The sequence below is a fragment of the Triticum dicoccoides genome, chromosome 7A (genome assembly GCF_002162155.2).
Source record: "Triticum dicoccoides isolate Atlit2015 ecotype Zavitan chromosome 7A, WEW_v2.0, whole genome shotgun sequence".
Lineage (NCBI taxonomy): Eukaryota > Viridiplantae > Streptophyta > Magnoliopsida > Poales > Poaceae > Triticum > Triticum dicoccoides.
Window position 1 is genome coordinate 119,841,574 of NC_041392.1, and position 19,843 is coordinate 119,861,416.

A 19,843-nucleotide genomic window follows, 5' to 3' on the forward strand; every position below is an offset into this window, starting at 1 on the left:
CGACCAGGTCAAGTTGGCCAGGTTGAGGGAGATCCGTTCTTGGTTTGACAACACAAGCCAGATGAGCTGGACGGCAATGGCCACTCTCAAGAATTTGACGAAGAAGGAGAGGGCAAAGCTTTTTCCCCCGCTCGCGCAACCGATTCAGAAGATCGAGATCCTCCTCTGGGCGATGGAGCAGGCCAATTCGTCCAGCGAGTGGACCAGGCGGAGGTGGTGGACGTTCAGATCCAGGGTAGAGCATCCACTGGATCAGGAACCCACCGTGCATGTGGTGCCGTTGCAGATTGTGCAGCCTCCAATCGAGTGACCGGAGACTCCGAAGCGCAAGATGAGGAGGACAGTGGTCGTGACCTTGCTTCCCCGCCATTCTCCACGCTTCCCTCGCCGCTCTCCTCGTCTGAACGGCGGCGGTAGCTATGTTTAGAGTAAGCTTCCCCACTCCTCATCTTCCTACTGCTCGTGCTTACATCGTGGTGATACTGATTGTAATAGCTCAGAGAGGGAATGCTAGATGGCATTTTAATCTCAATGAATTGCATGAACATTTGAGTACATGGATTTGGAGGATGGATTATGATGTATGTGAACCCTAGGCATCATATGAACCCTAGGAAAAATTAGTAATGTTCTAGTGGTAGACACTGAAATATTTCGGTACACACCGGTAGGCACTGAAATATTTTGGAACTGCCCTAGGCAAAATTTGTAATGTTGTAGTGGTGGACACTGAAATATTTCGGTACACACCGGTAGGCACTGAAATATTTCGGTACTGCCCTAGGCAAAATTGGTAATGTTGTAGTGGTAGACACTGAAATATTTCGGTACACACCGGTAGGCACTGAAATATTCCGTTACTACAATTTCAGTACACACCGATGCACACTGAATTATTTCACTACTGCAGTTTCAGTAGACACCGGTACACACTAAAATATTTCAGTACTACAAATTCTATACAAAGTTGGCATTTTGTCATTTATGTGTGAATTAATCCATGCATCATATGGCCTAACTTTGTACATGAGTTTGTGTCAATTTCATGTCTATTTATTGTTAAAATTATTGTCATGCCATGAAACACAAGACAAGTCACTGACCCAAGCTTGCAAAGATGCCATATCAATGTTGCTGATATGAATGTGCATGTTTTCACCAAGTCTTGTGTCTGAATTAAAACTGAGCATTTTTTCTTGATGGTATCCATGGATCTAGAACTCCTATGAAATTGCTCATGTTGGATGTTTTGTTCTCCATCATTTGTACTAGCATTCCGTGCGATTAGATGCCATGACAAGACCCCTGGCATATTTATTTTCTTGCCTCCAACATCACATGTGTGTTTTGCAGGAAAAAACCTGGAGTTCACCAGGCTGGCTGAAGTTGTGAGGCTGGGAGACTGATGGTGCTGCTACTGGCTGATCCTTCTTCTTTCAGTTTTTGTTCGTCATTTCTCAAGCCGTTGGACTAGGGCTACTTCCCTATGTGCTATTAATGTATTAAGTAGTTCCTTTGAATTTGTAGTATTAGTTAGTTTGAATGTGGAAGTACCTTAATTTTTAGGAACAAAATGTTGCTATGTATGACCAAGGGTTTCATACCTTAATCTTTGGATAATTAATTATGTGAACTGTTGGATGTGGCGCATAACGAAACGCCTCTACCATTGATACTAGTTCAACATGTCGGTCCAATTAGAGACCAGCCACTACCATATAGAACAGTTAGCATTTCATACTACAACCTGGCACGTACAAAACATCACACAGTGGAAGCACATCCCTAAGCACCTTGCATTGTACAAGGTCTTAGAGACAAGCCTCTACCATATATAACAGCTACCATCTCACACTACAGCCTATAAAACATCACACAGTGGAATAATCATAGCTAGTAGAGCATTAGTTACCAGTTAATAATAGGTTCAATCCATCACAAGCAATAGTACCTAGATATGAGTAGATATAGGTACGGTAATACATGACAAGTACTCTCAAACAAGAGCTAACATAACAAGTTCATTTCACATTGATACGTGGCCCACCCCAGTTCTAAATGAGGTGGATGGTGATCATCATCCTCAAGTCACGGCGACGGGTGTTCGCAACAGTGAGTAGGATGGCCTGTCCTACCCGAAGATTCTTGGCACGAAGGAACTTCTTCCACCCTGTCCTGCTCAAGACAGTGCGACCATCCGTGTCCACTGCATAGGCACAGCTGGTGATGGAGCCCGTTCTGGTAAGGCATAGTCGAGCAGCCATGCCTTCTTCGTCCGGGTCGATGCCACAGCTATCAAGTAACCTCTTAGGTAATTTCTAAAAATAGTTGACATGATATATGATCATGTCATGTGCAATCATCAACAAAGAATACACTTCAAGACACATATATCATTGGATTCAACACTGAGCATATATATCATCACATCACTACACTATACGCCAAGCATCAAATTACTACAGTAATTAGGCATATCATTAGATTACTGCGTACACTAAGCATATCATCGCATATTACTACACTACATGCATGTCATAAAATTCTTCACTAAATGAATTCTAAACTAGGCCTCTCATCACAGTACTACAACATGCATATCATATGAACTACTACACTAACTAAGCATGCATATCATGTAATTACCACACTAAGTAACATACCATGATATGCCGTTTATCATTCGTCCTTGTGAGGCGGGTCACGGATGGCTTCCCTAGATAGTCTTCACGTAGCGGAAGCATGTCCCAGAGGTTGCCGATTTCCTCGTCGCCCAGTCTGAGTCCTTGGGCATACAGGTATTCAACAAGTGGGTTCTCATCATCATCTGAATCGTCATCATCTGAATCAGTACCATCTTCCTCCTCATGAACTTCATCCTCACTATCCGGAATCAAATTTAGATAGATAACAGAAATCCTAGGCCTATCTCTTCTGAAGGAGAAGCTGATCAATTCACCCCCACTAAGACGCATGCGGGCGATGAAACGATCCCAATCATCTCCTCCTATCTGGGTTATCTTTCGCCCCTTCTCGACCTACATAGTGTATGGGCCCCCAAGAGCGTCGAAGGTCACGGTGTCTGCGACGAGCTCATGGAATCCCAATCTCAAATTGCATGGTACGATCTGTGTAAGATAAAAACAACTAACAAACACAATACATTAGTGGAAATAGCAAAGAAAACAAAAAGAATGTACTGTCAGAAGGTTCATATAAATTGTTACCGCTGCAAAAACAAAAGAAGGCTGGAAGTAGATGCCGAACAGCGTGGCAGTAGAAAGGCTGGTCCGGCACCATGAGTTGCAGCGTCCACATTGTGCTTCCTCCACTCTACACAGAACATGTTGAACTCTAAGTTGAATTGTACATAGTACAATACAAAGATCATACATATAATAAATCATAGTGATAACCTATACTAGCAATGGCCAATCAATCTATTTTCTATCATCTACGTAATAAAGCAATGCCAGTGACAATGGCAATGCCCGTCTCATCTAAACCTGGGAATAGTTTGGCATCCAAACTAAAACCAGTCCAATCCACGGCACACATCAAAACCAAACCAATCCAGATATTTTCATTTAGAATCTAGACCAAACCGAACTATACATGCTCGTCATCGAACCCAGTCCAAACCGTTTTCAACTTTTGGATTGAATCCAAAGGTTGAAACCGTGGACAAAGCCATATGCGAGGGCACGTCATGAATCTAGATCAGACATGGTGTCAAAGCTCGAGAGAGCCGACGAGCTCCGGCCGGCAACAGCGGCTCTTGGATTTGAAGCAGTAGTAGGTGGTAGTGGCGGCTTAAACTAATTGATTGATTTGGTCTCAAACCATAGAAACCAAATCAAGATCCAATCCAAAAACTAAGTTTCAGTCCAAACCAATCGGCTCAGATCCGCCTCCGTAGGGAGACGCGGTTGGGGAAGGGAAGAAGAGGGGAGATCTCACGTACTTGCCGGAGTTGGTGGCGGCCGCGCACCGGCAGCAAAGAGAGGGGTCATCGGGAGATGGCGGCAGCGGTGGCGCTAGTCGAGAAGGGGAGAAAGAAAGATGTGGAGTGGTCGAGATGGGGAGAAAGAAAAATGTCGTACATGTGGTGGCTCGGTTGTGTGGATGACAAGGGGACCCACTTGTGAGACCGATAGCAATTGATGGCAAACCGCAGGAGGTGCACGACCGTGTGCACGACCGCCACGTCCCCACGTGGAATGGGGACGGTCGGGTGGGTGTGTCAAGTCAAATCGGCACCCGCGGCTTCTCGGTAACTCCAAGAGGAAGGAGCAGTGCATTTCTTCCCCAAATCGGGTAGAAAACCCTCGTCCTCTCCCCACCCTCTCTTCCTTCCTCATCACCTACCACCCTATCCTCCTTCCTCACCACCCTCCTCACTTCCTACGCCTCCCTCCTCCTGTCTTCGACCGACGATGAAGCGCGGACGTGAAGATGCGGCGGACGAGCCGGAGGCAACCATCGGAGCAGAGCAGTCTACTGCCGTGGCTGCAGCCGTAGGTGGAGCGGCAGAGTCCGCCGTAGCGGCGGAAGCTGCTGGTGCAGCGACCGTTGTGCCTGCTCCCGCTGCCATCGCAGCCGTCGAGGCACCCGTCGGCGAGCACAAGGTCGGGGAAGATCTGGAGGAGGAGGAGATGAGAAGGCGTAAGCGCAAGGTGCATGACGAAATCGAAGAGCTCTTTAAGGAGAACACCATAAAGGAGTTCGACGTAGATTGCAGGAAGGGCAGCGACTTCGACGAGGATGCCATCAACGAGCTATCTGAGGTAGTACTCTGTTTTTGCTCTGTTTTTTCATGACATTGGGGTTTTTCTTGTTAACTAGATGAGCATCAATTTCACTTGGGCGTGCTAGTTCTACGTATGTAGGATTGTAGGGATCTAGCATAGATCTTCATGTTGGATGTGGATTTTTGAATCTGATTCACATTCTGATTCCAGCAGATACTCTGGTTTTTTTCATGGCATTGGGGTTTGTCTTGTTAACTAGATGAGCATAAGTTTCAGAAGGGATACATTAATGAAAGAAGTGGGGTAATGAACCCAAATACAAGAAAATGTTCATGGCAGGGATACATTAATGAAAAAAGTGGGTTAAACAATGGATATATGGCAGGATTCTCCATTGGCTTCCCAAGGATAGTGACAAAATGCTGCAGTTCCTGATTCATTTTAGTTTATGTAGATGAATTAATTTGCACACATGTTCATAGATGATTAGTTTGCACACATGTTCATAGATGATCCATTTGCAAATTCTATACAGATTTCCATTTTGCAAAGGAAGTGATCGCTCCCTTAATAATTATGGGCTGATAGTACATATCCACTGGATACCAAAAAATCAAAACATTTCATCTAGCCAATTTTCCACAGTATGTTATCTAGATGATCACAACCACATCTCTCATCAATATGAGCAGTGAGACACCCCATAGCTCCTTTACCAATTTCCTTCTAAAACTTATCAGGGTCTAACAATGTTGGAGAAGTAGTATTGCCGCTGTCAGAAAGAATAATGGTTTCTTCATTCCAGTAGATAGAACAAACCCCCCTTGTGTGAAACATGGAGGAGTATAATGAAGCCATTTTTCTGATTCCAATAAGAATTACACCTGTAACAAGTATCAAATATCATTAAACCAAGCCACTTCATGAAGTCTTTCATGTGTTAATTATGTACTACTTGTGCACTAATCTATAAATGCAACTATTCCACAGTCCATATTTATGCATGTCAATTTCTTTGGCTCAATTATGTATGTGCACATACGCCTTGTTTCTAGCAAATAGATAGTTGCCATGTTACACATGTGTAGTTTAAAAACATTGTAATTAAAGTCAATGTACCATAATAGATTAGCTGAGTTCTTCTATGTGTACTAATTCACTAATTCACAGGAGGATGACGACGACGTGGACTACAGCATGGACAGCAGGCACAGCAAGAGCCGGTACACCCTGAGGCATCTGATTGCTGGGAAGATCAAGTACCGTTTCTTTGGCAAGATTGGGTGCCCTTTCTGTTGCAAGGTGATCGGTGGCGGCATAGATGGCATGATCCAGCATGCCTTCAGCACTGGCAATGGACATGGTAAGAAGCATAAAGCTAGTACTCTGGCTAAACATGCTGCCTACGCACGCTTCCTCGAGATTGTTAAAGTCAATGAGCCCTACAACATGCATTGAAGAAGGGAGAGAAGTGATGTGCTGCTAGAGTGCTGCTGCTGCCCCAGGACCGCCGCATCCTGTTATGTTATCTATGTTTGTTTGTTGTTGGAGTCTAAAACTGATGTCCTATGGTGTGTCTGAACCTATGCTGAGCGGCGGTTGATCTGCCGTTTATGTTAAGAGTTTGCTGCTACTCTGGTCTAGTGTTCCTAGTTGTTAATACTATTTTGGTGATGCATGTTTAAGCCTTGTACAATGCTAGATGCTTAGGGTGGTGCTTAGAAAAATAAACAGGGTTTTTCTGAAGCACCGGTGCCTATTTCTATAGGAGAGACGCCTAGTTATGCGTCTACCCTGTACAAATAAGCACATGTGCTTAAGAAAAGGTTGGTTTATTTCTATAAGAAACTCCCCTAAGCACCTTGCATTGTACAAGGCCTTAGCAACTCAAGTATCGTACTGTGGTCTATGTTATGGTTGCTGTGTTATTCTGCCGTACGGTGATGCATGCTAGGAACTCTAATAATATGACTATGGTAGTTATAGCTTGGCATGACTATGTTTAGTGTATAACTCAGCATGTTCCTGCAATATCTATGAGCAGTTACAACTGAACTATGCATTAATTTTTGACAAAATTAAAGCATGCAAATGATTGCCGATTCCACCTATTGCCAAATCAAGCTTTGTACTGATGATGCATTAGATATTGCAATAAGTAGAGGATGCTCATGATTGCCAAAAGTACCTATTTCCACTTTCTGATAAGAACTAAACGTGTATCAAATGATGCTAAAAGTAGAGCATGAGCATGAGAATGTATCAATGCATTAGATATTGCAATAAGTAGAGGATGCTCATGATTGCCAAAAGTACCTATTTCCACTTTCTGATAAGAACTTAACGTGTATCAAATGATGCTAGAAGTAGAGCATGAGCATGAGCATGTATCAATTGATTATCAATTGATGCTACCTATTTGTGTTTGAATGGGCTCAATAAAGCTGGTGCTGGTTTATGCTCTGTGCATGACCGTGATGGTAACGAAGACACTTGGTTGGCTATGGTCTTGCTGTCAAATTTAAGTTCCAGTTCTTTAAGACTCTTTGTTTTTGCTACTTGCTCGGGATCGACTAGCTTTCTCGGGCGTCCACGTGCTCTCTTCCTTTTGGGGGAGTTGGGTGCACCATTTTTGGGGGAGTTGGGCGCACCGGTATCCTTCTGGGAGTTGGATGTGTCAGGTTCGTTGGAACCATCAGGATTGTTGACTAATTGTACGTCCTCTTCTGAAGCATCAGGTAGAACTGCTTGCTGGGCATCGTACACCTCCTTCTGTATAAGAGAGAGTGTTGCGTTAGTTCTAATCATGAGACTTATGAAATAAATGATATATTCTTCATGTAGCGCTAACAGTTATGGAGAACTTATATGATTCGAGACGAAGCGCATTGCAAATTGAATGCAGTAAGGCTGTACATATTTTCCACCTGAAAATATCTATCCTTGCCTATATTGGATAACCGACACTAATGTCAGCATAGCTTTCAAGCTAAACAAAGTACAAATTTAAATTAGGAATTCAATTACCTGGTTCAAAATATCGGTCATTTCATCCCCATTCCATGACAACATATACTGCAGTGTCCAAACTGCACATGAAGTCCTGCGATGTTTAGTTAAAGATCAGTAATCTTATTCATGTACGCAAATAATAATTTATGAGGCCATGCATACCCATCAGTCTGTTGTGGTACGTTCTCATAGCGTTTTTTGGTCCATTCGGCAAAATTGATGTTCTTAGCTGGTGATATCAACCCTTTCTTGACAGCTTCATCAATGCAGAACTGAATCGAGTCCACCTAGGGTACGACGAGTTATACATAGGGTTACGGTACTTTGGGAGCTCATGTTCCATGCGGATCAAAAGAGGCAGCAAGAGAACACTTACAAGAGAATCTTCCTTGGTCTTGTCGCAATGATAATTCATGGAGTTCAGAGTCTGAATTTTTTTTGTCAAAATTAAAAATCATTAGCATCCAATGGTTTTGGTGTATATTGAGTGGGACATGCACCTGCAGTAAAATTTGGGTTGGGTTGAGAACCGAAATTTGTCGTGTACAGTGTGTACGTAAACTATGAAAGTGTGGAAAAGGTGTACCTTTCGGCGCCCTACAAATTTTCCTGCTACACGAGCTAACCATGAGGTTGCACGTCCAACAGGAACCACCCCCTTCATTTGTAACATCTTTTCGATTTCTTGAGGGGATATTGTTGAGGTAGTATCATTCTCAATTTGGCTAATGCGAGCATATACCATAATAACCTGCCAAATTTTCAGTCATACAATAATAAGACAGTTGTTGCAGTAATGATGTAGAATAGAGTATAATGGGCTTACATCACCATAAATGTATTTGTCGTCCAAATTTCGCTTCAGATTTTCTCCTGTGAGGGAAATGTCTCCGATTCTAGCTATTTCAACAGGGTCGTATGTTCCGCGGATGTAAACGGCTGTCTTTATGTCCTCATCCGTGAACTTGTAATCATTACCAAAGACAGGCTTCATCAGAGTTAATTGTGGTTCCTCATTGTTTTCCGTCACATGTCTTGCACTTGGTGTACTCGAAGTCCCTATCGTGAATTGGCTAGCCCTAGGAGTTCCTATCAGGGATGAATTGCACACATTGACTTGATCCTACAATGAACAAAGGTAGTTCATCATTAGTTTGTTACTTTTAGATATTGACGTGTTGGGCCATATTGATCACCTGCACGCCTCCTTTCTGTGACACAGATTGTCCGTTTCTTGTAAATTCGTATTTTAATTCCTGTAACAATGCAAACAATAATGAACATGAAGGAACATATTCATAAAAAATACAAAATGCACAGTATGACATACATGGAGTTCCCTCCTTAAGTCTTTAATTTCATCCTCGGCCTTCGACAACCTAGGATTAGTGCCATTTTTAGTCTTCATGTCGATCAAGTCTTCACCTAGAGTATGGTATTTGACATCAAATCTGTGCTCAATTTCCATTAACTTCCTGCCTACCTTCTTTTCATGATCAGCAATGCGTGCATTCATGACTTCAACTACCATTTCAATCTGTGTAAACAAAATAAAACCCTGTTGATAACAATAGCTAAATGAATGAGGTTCCATGACACCTATTTGTGATATTGCAAAAACAAATAGTCCTTGGAGTACATACTTGCTGGCTACTAAATTGCTGTCCTTGTGATGGTGCTCGATACGAATCATCTTGATGCGCATGTTCATCTTTTTTTCTTGGAAAATTATTAGAATTCTCGGATGGTCGTTGAGGAGCACAAATTTCCATGATAGCCTATTTTTATAAAATATAATGAACCATTTGTACCAAATAAAAAATCGGATATAGAAAGTTCAATTGTAGATAGGTACCAGCCCGTTATGAAGACCTCCTTTCTCGTAAGCATCGCTTCTTAAAGGAGCCATCATTTCGTCCCATCGTGCGATCAATGGAGGGGGTCTAGAAGCATACATTAATTGCCCACTACGCACGTGCTCCCAGTACCAATACTACACAATAAATTAGTTCATCACCATACAGATATGCAACAGAACAATAATTAAAGGACATTAAGTAGTGATCTATCACTAACCTGGAGCAGAATTAGATTTCCTTGTAGATTTACGTGATCTCGATTTCTAAACTTGTGAACGGACTTGAAGAAGTGATTAAGTGTGAAACATCCCCAGTTAAATTTCCGAAGGTTTTCAAGATCTGTAGCAAGGTTGAGAAATTTCGAGTGCACATAATGTTGTGTTGTTGGTGCTAGAACAGTGCCAATTGCGTACAGAATGAACCGTCTCAGGAAATCGCCGTCTGGGGCTTTGGAAGCTCGGATCGCCGTTTCAAGGTCAGAAATCAAAAATTTCCCATTGTTTGCATAGGCGGTAAACAATTATGTGTCGGTTTGCATATCCATATGTGGCTCTATATCCTCCCCTTCTATCGGAATGCCAAATATACCTTGCACATCCTCTTTGTTATAGGAATTGGCGTTTTACCGATGGTAATGGATTGCGTGTCCATATCTATGCTCTTGGGTAGTCTAACCAACATTATGCGCCGTAGAGTCACTTCATGCATCTGGGTTAGACCGCCAAGACTAGTTTCTGATATGATGTACTTTTTGTGGTCTTGTGACAACAGTTTCATGGTTTTTCCGAACCTTGTCTGTGAGCATACTAACTTCATATGACCATGCTTTTCGGCGAGTTCCTGTTACATGCCATTAAATTATACTGAGTACACATGAATTATGTGTACGAAACGATTGTACACAAATAGTCAATTACTTACCGCATCGGTAATTTCGGGGATGGGCTTTTCTCCATTATGAAGGTTCATATCTGAAACTGACATTGCTGGCTAGTATGCAATGATAAAATCCGGCTCAATTAATCTGAACAAAATTGGAAAATGTATAACAAAATTAGCAGAGAATTAATTTTCACAAAATTAACTGGGTCATTTAACATATGATCCACTTATGGGTTTAAGCACATAACCTATTTGGGTGCAAAACCTATGAGGGTTCAACTACTAAAGGAGCGGCGGACAACATTATAAAGAGTTACGATCAGGTAATACCTTATCTCGGAGACGGTGCCACCGAGTAGATGGCGGCGGTTAGTGCGTGGGAAACTATAAGTGCCGGTATAGCGCGGTCGACGGCGCAAAGGAAAAACGGTGCATTCACGCGAGGAGGAGGCGGCGAGAAGAACACTGACGTCCGAGCCCTCAGATCACGTTGGCGGTGGGCGGCGAGTGGTGGCCGCCGACTCCTGTATTCCGTGGGCGACCGGCGTCTCCGATCTGATCTTGCAGCGGTCGTGGGAGGTGCGAATGGCCCGGGTGGTTAGAATGCGGAGCTGTAATCGCGGGATTTAGGGAGGGGTGGGCCGCGTGAGTTATGTGAGATTTGGATAAATGATATAAAGAAATAAGAAAATCTTGTCAACTCGTTTAGGGGTTTAGGGTTATTAGGGTTTAGGGGTTTAGGGTTATTAGGGTTTAGGGGTTTAGGGGTTCAGTGTTTAGGGTTTAGTGGGGGGGGGGTTAGGGTTATCAGGGTTCAGGTTTTAGGGTTTAGTGGGGGGGTTAGGGTTATCATTGTTTAGGGTTTTAGGGTTGACGGAACTATGTTTGTCTTACGGTGGACGTAGCACACACATCGGACATTGGTGGAGCGTTGGTCTACAATGGATTCCCTCCGGTAGCATCGATCCGGTCCGTTGAATGGCTCGGCCGACAAACTTCGTGCCGCATAGAGCATGCACCCATCCACTGGACCGGATCAATGTTGGGTTGGTTTCATACAGGTGAGGAACCCAGCTAGTGCTTTTGGGGTGTTGACATGCTAGGCCGAAAATGCGCGTGTCAGAGATCGTACTTGCGTATATAATCCCAAACTTTTTTCATGGCATCCCATTACCCCATAGAGAATGCATGCATAATGGTTTCCATGTGGGGCAAAATTTTGAATGTTTTTACGGTTTAGTGGGGGGGTTAGGGTTATCAGGGTTTAGGGTTTAAGGGTTTTTGGGTTAACGGAGCTATGTTTGTCTTACGGTGGACGTAGCACACACACCGGACATTGATGGAGCGTTGGTCTACAATGGATTCCCTCCGGTAGCATTGATCCGGTCCGTTGACTGGCTCGGCTGACAAACTTCGTGCCACATAGAGCATGCATCCATCCACTGGACCGGATCGATGTTGGGTTGGTTTCATACATGTGAGGAACCCAGCTAGTGCTTTCGGGGTGTTGACATGCTAGGCCGGAAATGCGCGTGTCAGAGATTGTACTTGCGTGTATAATCCCAAACTTTCTTCATGGCATCCCATGACCCCATAGAGAATGCATGCATAATGGTTTCCATGTGGGGCAAAATTTTGAATGTTTTTATGGTTTAGTGGGGGGTAGGGTTATCACTGTTTAGGGTTTTAGGGTTGACGGAACTATGTTTGTCTTACAGTGTACCTATCACACACACCAGACATAGGTCGAGCATTGGTCTACAATGGAATCCCTTCGGTAGCATCGATCTGGTCCGTCGACTGGCTCGGCCGACATATTTCGTGCCACATAGAGCATGCATCCATCCACTGAACCGGATCGATGTTGGGTTGGTTTACATGTACATGTACAGGGACCGGATATGCGCTTGTCAGAGATCGTACTTGCGTGTACATGTACTAATGATCCCTAACTTTCTTCATGGCATCCCATGACCCCATAGAGAATTCATGCATAATGGTTTCCACGTGGGGCAAAATTTTGAATGTTTTTACTATTTCGTTTGTGTGTGGGGGGAGGGGGGTTAGGGTTATCAGGGTTTAGGGTTCAGGGTCTTTTGGTTTTTTGGGTTTAGGGTTTAGGGTTGGTTTACAATGGATTCCATCCGGTACCAACCGACAACCTTCGCGCCACATTGTTCACATTGTCCAATTAACACTTTGTATAGATTTTTTGGGTAAAAAATGAACGAAATAATGCAACTAATCTGAACGTAACGTTTGGCATGTATCAAACCAAGTAGCCACTATTCCTCAAAAAAACCAGTTAGTCACTAATTGCGCCAAACAGATCTCGTAATTACCAACGGAAATGGGTTGACAATTATTTCTGCAAATTCTTGGAATGAATTTATTGCTTTTCCTTTTTTAGAGAAGAATAAGTTACAAATTTGCTAACATAACAAATTTGTTGTTCAAACAGAAACTGCCTCATCGTGTTGTGCCCCAAGACATGGCAGAATATGGTGCCATAACCATTGTTTTTCATCCTAACTTTTGATGATGTTGCTGTACCTGGGAAATCAAGGGATTTATCTGTTTGTTTCCCATGTTCCACATGTGCCTCTAGAGTTGTTACATCACAACGTAGTAAAATAATTTGTGTTCTTTATAAATCCTTGATGTAATGTGCTACCTTACAAATCATCATTATCATACTATTTGTGTTAGATCAACTATATTGATGTTCGTGGTACTATGTTATGTTCGGACTACTATGTTATGTTCGAGCTATTTCCTCTTTGCTAAATTTTATTTTGGAAACAAGAAATCAGTTTTCAATTTTATTTGTCCTTTCCAATAGATTACAAATGAGCTTTTCCTTGGTCTGGTCATACAAGGCATTAAGCACAAATGACATTGCTTATACAGAAGCTGACTGAAATAATTTGTTAACAACTTCTAATGAGTGATGATCAACAAGTAAACAAATACCACAACAATTATTGAAAAATAAAATCCTGCGGCCATCAAATTTGCGTGCTTATTCAGATTGATCAACTGCCTTAAGTTATTGTTCATCTTCTTCAATTCCACCTTGAGTTCCGCATCCGCCACCATCAGAGGAACATTGGCATAGCCCTTATTATCCACCGCCGATGGCAGATCTGCCTCTAGGGTTGCCCCGTGCCTCAAATCAATGGGCAAATCAATTAAGCCATCCATTTGAAGCCTCTCAACGTATTCATCCAGCCACTCAAAATGCTTGCATGTTTTCAGCTTCTGAAATAGGGAAGGGAAACCCTAAATCCCAATTCCGAGGAAATAAATATAAATCTGGGGTCAGAATTCATAGCAAAAAGACACAACAGAACATAGATTTAACCTTCCCTGCTTCTGGTTTGCTCTCTCTTTTCACAAATTCCCTCCCATGGTTTCCATTCTTCTCCGATATGGTTGTCAAATGCTTCAGTGGCACGATGCGTGGGCAGTCGGGGCATCTGGTCATCGGCAGTGAACCATACCGCGGCCATGATGACGGAGAGGCCGAACTGGACATGGACATCTCTCGTCTCTCACTGTCCGTCGGCGATGGCAAGCTTCGTCGCCGGAGAAGAATAACAATTTGGTGGGGCAAGGGAAAGGGAGGCAATGGTGGGCGGCGGCTTGGCACGGGCACGGCGATGGCTCGGGCTTCTGTGATATGTGGTTGGACCCGCGGTTAGTGCACATGTTTTGGAAGCCCCGAAAAGATCGCACTCGTTAAAAAAAACTTGCATCGAAGCGCATTACTTCAAAATAACTAATTAACCCTACAATCACGGATATATACGTTCCCATTATACTGCATATCTACCCTATCCTAACCACCCCCATCTACCTTGTTTCTCCTCACATAGCCATCGCCGGGATCGCGCCATCGCTTCTCAAGCGACCACGCCGATGCCGGATTAAAAAGGTCTCCTCCACGGCTCCTCCCATCTTCAATTGCAGTGCTGATTATTTTTTCCATTAATTCGACCAAGAAGTCATTTCCGAAGAGATTAGAAAATCCAGGTTTCGCCATAGTTGAGTAGTTCTGGTGTAATTCGAGTACAGGATGTCATGCAAGAGCTTTTTGATTGATAGTTTGTAGTAGTTGATCGTACGAACTGGTTCTGAACATTTTTTCATGGTCGTATTGTTTCTAGTTAGTTGGATGAGGTTGTGGATATAGTTTTCATACTATGGGTATATGTGTTGCTGTAGGGACCATGGTCTCAGAGGCGTATAACAACCGTGCGGAGTACGACAAGTCTTTGCATGAAGCGCGCCAGGAGATCGACTTGAAGGTGCAAAAGTATCGCGATGAGGTAGATAAGAAACTGAAAAAAGAACGTTCATACGTGGACAGGATGATAAAGGAGGAGCGTGAGGAGTTTTCCCGTAAGATGGCGAAGATGCATCTTGAGATTGAAAAAAAGTATAAGTGGGACAGTGAGTACATGGAAAAAAGTTTGTCCTTGGCTACAAGGAAATGCATCAAACGTTGCAGAAGGACCGGAAGCTTGTGGACAGTATTATACAGACAGAGCGAGTCAGGATGGATGCGTATGTGTTGCAGGCACGTGCGGATATGGATAGTAAGCTGCTACAGGAGCGGTCGGACATGGATTATAAGGCCATGCTGGAGAAGGTCCGCTTGGAAGGACATATGTTAGAAGACCGTGCGATCTCACGGCCACCCCGACAACATGTCTTCAATTATTCTCCCCCTGTAAGTATCTCGCACCGATTCTGTATATTAAGGACCTACGTATTCTATGATACAAACATCTTCAATTTGTGGCAACCTTATGTCGGCGATTGTATGTAGGCTAAGCATCATGAGACGGCACAGTCGCCATTCACTCGAGACATTGCGATAGAGTCACCCGTTCAATGCCACATCAGTCCACCCCAACAATTATCGTCAATTCTCCCCTTGTAAGTACCTCGCAACGATGCATACCCAAGATATGGTATGACCTTTCAAAACTTGTGTGTAAACCCACTGTCGACGTTTCATACGCATGATAAGAAACCTGTGATGGCAGAGTCCCCAGTCACACCACATGAAGGATACATTCCACATAACAAGGTGAGAAGGTTTGAGATGGCACAATCCCCAGTCACTCCACATGAAGGATACATTCCACAAAAGCAGGTAACAACGCCGCAATGTTGCTATGCACATAAAAAATTATGTTTGCCCCTTTACTCATTGAATGTATTAACTTTGATGTGAAATACTAGGTGTTGGTCATAGAATTTTTTGTTAGTAGGGATGATGAGATGTCACATGTCCCAAGAGCATACTTTGATGAACACCCGACAGAAGTCAGAATTTTTGAACCCGCCAAAGTGACCTACGATCTCATTATGAGTGAAATGAGAGATACTTTTGGTTGCAAACTAGGAGCAGAACTGTACTACTTCTTACCCGGGTCTGCGTGGAAGCTGCCAGAAGGAATGTTCTTGATTGCAGGACCAGATGATGTACAAAAAATGCTTTCTGATCTGAATGGCAGCAAGACATGTCACCTGTACATTGTGTACAATAGAACTACGGGTTGTTTTCCCGAGGATGACATTGATTCAGAGGTTCAAATTTTACATGTTACATGCATCTAGTTTATGGCTACGTCTTTTTTGAGTTCTTCCTAATACAATTCCTATGGTTTTCTACAGGAAGTGAGAATCCAAGAAATGGAGGGTCTTGCTAGAGGGTTGGCAGAGAAAGACCAAGAACAACTTAAGTTGTATGGTTACATTGATGTTAAAGAGAAAAAGATTGAAGCACATGGGTCGTCGCCAAGCCCGACGCAATCTCCAACGACGCAACGCAAGAGGTCACTGGATTTTGGCAGTGAAGAAGACAATATGGAGTAGGCTCAATTGTTTTTCAACCAGTTTAAGCTTCAAACCAGGATTATTTTGTTGCAAACAAACATTTTTTTCTGTTCCACACTATGTTCGCAATTATGGTACAATTTATTCATGAGACAGTTCTTTGAACAACAATGCATGTGTTTTATGATCAATCATACAGTTGTTTCTGAGTTGTTTTTGAGATGGCATTGCATCTAAAGAAGTTTCCATCTATAAAACTTGGCACGCAGTCGCATCGGAATCGCGTATCACGCGAGAGGCGTGCGTCGCACGGGAGCGCTTCGCATGCGAGCTTGTTTTCGGGTAGAAATCATAACATAGTTTGGATAGATAAAGTTCACGTCCGCCACCCGCGCATGCAAACCCACGTCGCCGCCATTCCCATGCATGCATGCCTCAGGCGCAGACAACGAGATGGCCCAACGGTCCATCCAGCGACCCAGCAGGTGAGGCTGGCGTGGCACGGCCCATCCAAATTAGGCCCAAACGAGCGTCGCGCCGGGCACATCCCAGGGGTGCAGGGAGTTTAGTCCCACCTCGCCGAGCGAGCGGAGGTAGCACCAGTTTATATAGCGGGCTGAGCTTTCCCTCTCAAGTTCCTTTCTAAAGCGAGTAGCACATTGCCTAACCGTCTTCGTCCCTGTCCTGTGGGCCTACTTGCTACCTGTTATCACAATCTGAAGGGCCTCTGCATCCTGGCCCAATAAATGATTGGGTTACTAGTCATATGCAGGCCGTTGAATTGTGAACTTTAAGCGGCAAGTAGGCGGGCTTTTTTGTCATATTTCATGTTTTGCATTTGTCACCATTATTTCCATTGCAGCCAGTCCATCATGCTGCATTTTGCACTACTAGGAAAAAGGCTATAGATGGAATGGACACTAATGGCACACCTGTCATGTGGTGCGCCATTACTATATAGCAGTAGCATCACATCACAACCATAAGTGTTCTGCACCAGCATCATAACAATCACATAACTACATAACAAAAGCAAACTTGTTCATCATTACAAAAGCAAACTTGTTCAACTTAACAAAAGCAAACTTGTTCATCATTACAAAGGCAAAGTTGTTCAACATAACAAAAGCAAACTTGTTCAACCACATAACTACAAACTGAGACACATAATACAACAAACAACTCAATATCCCCAGTAGTAGGGGTCATCCCAATGATCCTCCGCCTCTTGCCATTGCTCCAACCTTCTTTGACGGTTTCGATTTTCTTCCATGCCTCGTAGGTGACGTACGCATCTTTCACTGCGTACTCGATGAGGTTGTTTGGTAGTGGGCTGTCCCCCCATCGTTTGTGGTCCAATTTCTTGTTGATCTTCCCCTTCATTTCCTTGTAGGATGGGTGGATGAGGCTGCCTGCAAACTCAGCCAAAGACTGCCACTTCTTTCCATTGTTTGGAACTCTCCATTTGCGTTGCATGTCGACGTACTTGTCGGGGTTGATCTCGAAACCAGACAACTTTAGCTTCTCCTTGTCACCTCCAATGGAGAAGCCAACAAAGGTGTACAGCTTCTTCTCCTGCAGGAGCGGGCGGAGTTCTTTGGGCCTGCATCAAATTAATCTGGTGCATCAAATTCATCTACTTCAAAAACTTCAGAAACTACTAATTAGACAGAAACTTCAGAACTAGTATTGCATCTACTTCAGAACTTCAAAACTACTATTGCATCTACTTCAGAACTTCAGAACTATTTCATCTACTTTAGAAACTTCAGAAACTTCTGAAACTACTAATTAGACAGAAACTTCAGAACTTGAGAACTAGTATTGCATCTACTTCAGAAACTTCAAAAACTACTAATTAGACAGAAACTTCAGAACTTCAGAACTAGTATTATATCTACTTCAGAACTTCAGAACTATTGCATCTACTTCAGAAACTACTAATTAGACAGAAACTTCAGAACTAGTATTGCATCTACTTCAGAACTTCGGAACAATTGCATCTACTTCAGAAACTTCAGAAACTACTAATTAGACAGAAACTTCAGAACTTCGGAAACTTTAGAACTTCAGAACTAGTATTGCATCTAGTTCAGAACTTCAGAACTATTGCATCTACTTCAGAAACTTTAGAAACTACTAATTAGATAGAAACTTCAGAACTGGATGTTTTTACCATTTGGTTGCCGCGGTGATGTGGTATACCAGAACGAGATCCTCCACGTATAACTACAGAACTGCAGCCACTTGCGGAGGTTCGTCTTCCCTGGTATACTCGACATCAATGCCGATCGACCAAGAAACCATGCCGCCGAGCCTCCTCCTCATGTCGCGGATCCTCTTGTCGGCTTCGTCTGGATTGCTGGTGCATACGACATCCAGCTTCTCCTTCAGGTGGATATCAACCATGAGCGGCACGGTGTAGTCCTGCTTCTACTCGGGGATCGGAACGTCGTCGTCGACCACCAGCGGCTCCTTGCCAGACGCCTCACCACGGTGATGCTTGGCAGACGGAGGGGAGTTGCTCCACGATGCCTCCGCCATTCTCTTGGCAGACGGAGGGGAGTTGCTCCATGATTCCTCTGCCATTGCCCTCCTGGCCAGCGATGGTGGAGGCAGAGGGGAGTTGCTTGATGGTGGAGGCAGAGGGAGGCAGAGGGAGGAAGATGGAGCGGCAATGGAATGAGGAGGGAGGCAGAGGGAGGAAAATGGAGCGGCAATGGAATAGGAGGGGAGTTACCTGTGTCGTGGTCGTGGGGAGTTGCCAGTGGAGGGGAGACGTGGGGAGTTTCCAGTGGAGGGGAGACATGGGGAGTTGCATCCGAAACTCAAATGTCCTGCCCTTTGGCCCTCGAAAACTCTGGAGGGGAGACGTGGGCCCTTTGGTTTCTCCTATTTCTGAAACAAAACAAAAAAAATAACAGCCATATTTTTCTCTAAAATTAATGATCACTGCAACCATATTAGGAGATCAAAAATGGCACCAAAACAGTCATTACAGCCATCCAAAATGGCACCAAAACAGCACCAAAACAACATCAGCCAAAACAACATCCAGTGGCGCACTAGTAGTGCGCCATTAGAAGGCAAAATCAGTGCGCCACTAGCATGCCTTTTCCTATTAGTGTTGGCAAGAACAAGCTAGAGTTGTACACACCCTGATTTAATGCTGCATTTTCCAAGATTTTTGTATTTTTTGAATTTTTTTGAATTTATAATGCCCTCTAGAGTGACTGCTGAAAACATCGGTCTATGCCTCAAGGGGGCATTGTATTAATTTTTTTCAAAATTTTTCTTTCATAGACATGTTTGGAACATGTGGGTCACCATGTACAAGAAAATTTGGGTGATTTGGAGGTGGTGAAAAAATTCACCTTTTTTTCAAAAACTGGCTTAAGTTAGACAAAATGGTCCCTCCGGAATGCGGGCATTTTTTCGACCACATCCAAATCACCTCAATTTTGGCACACATGATCTCTTCCACAAACA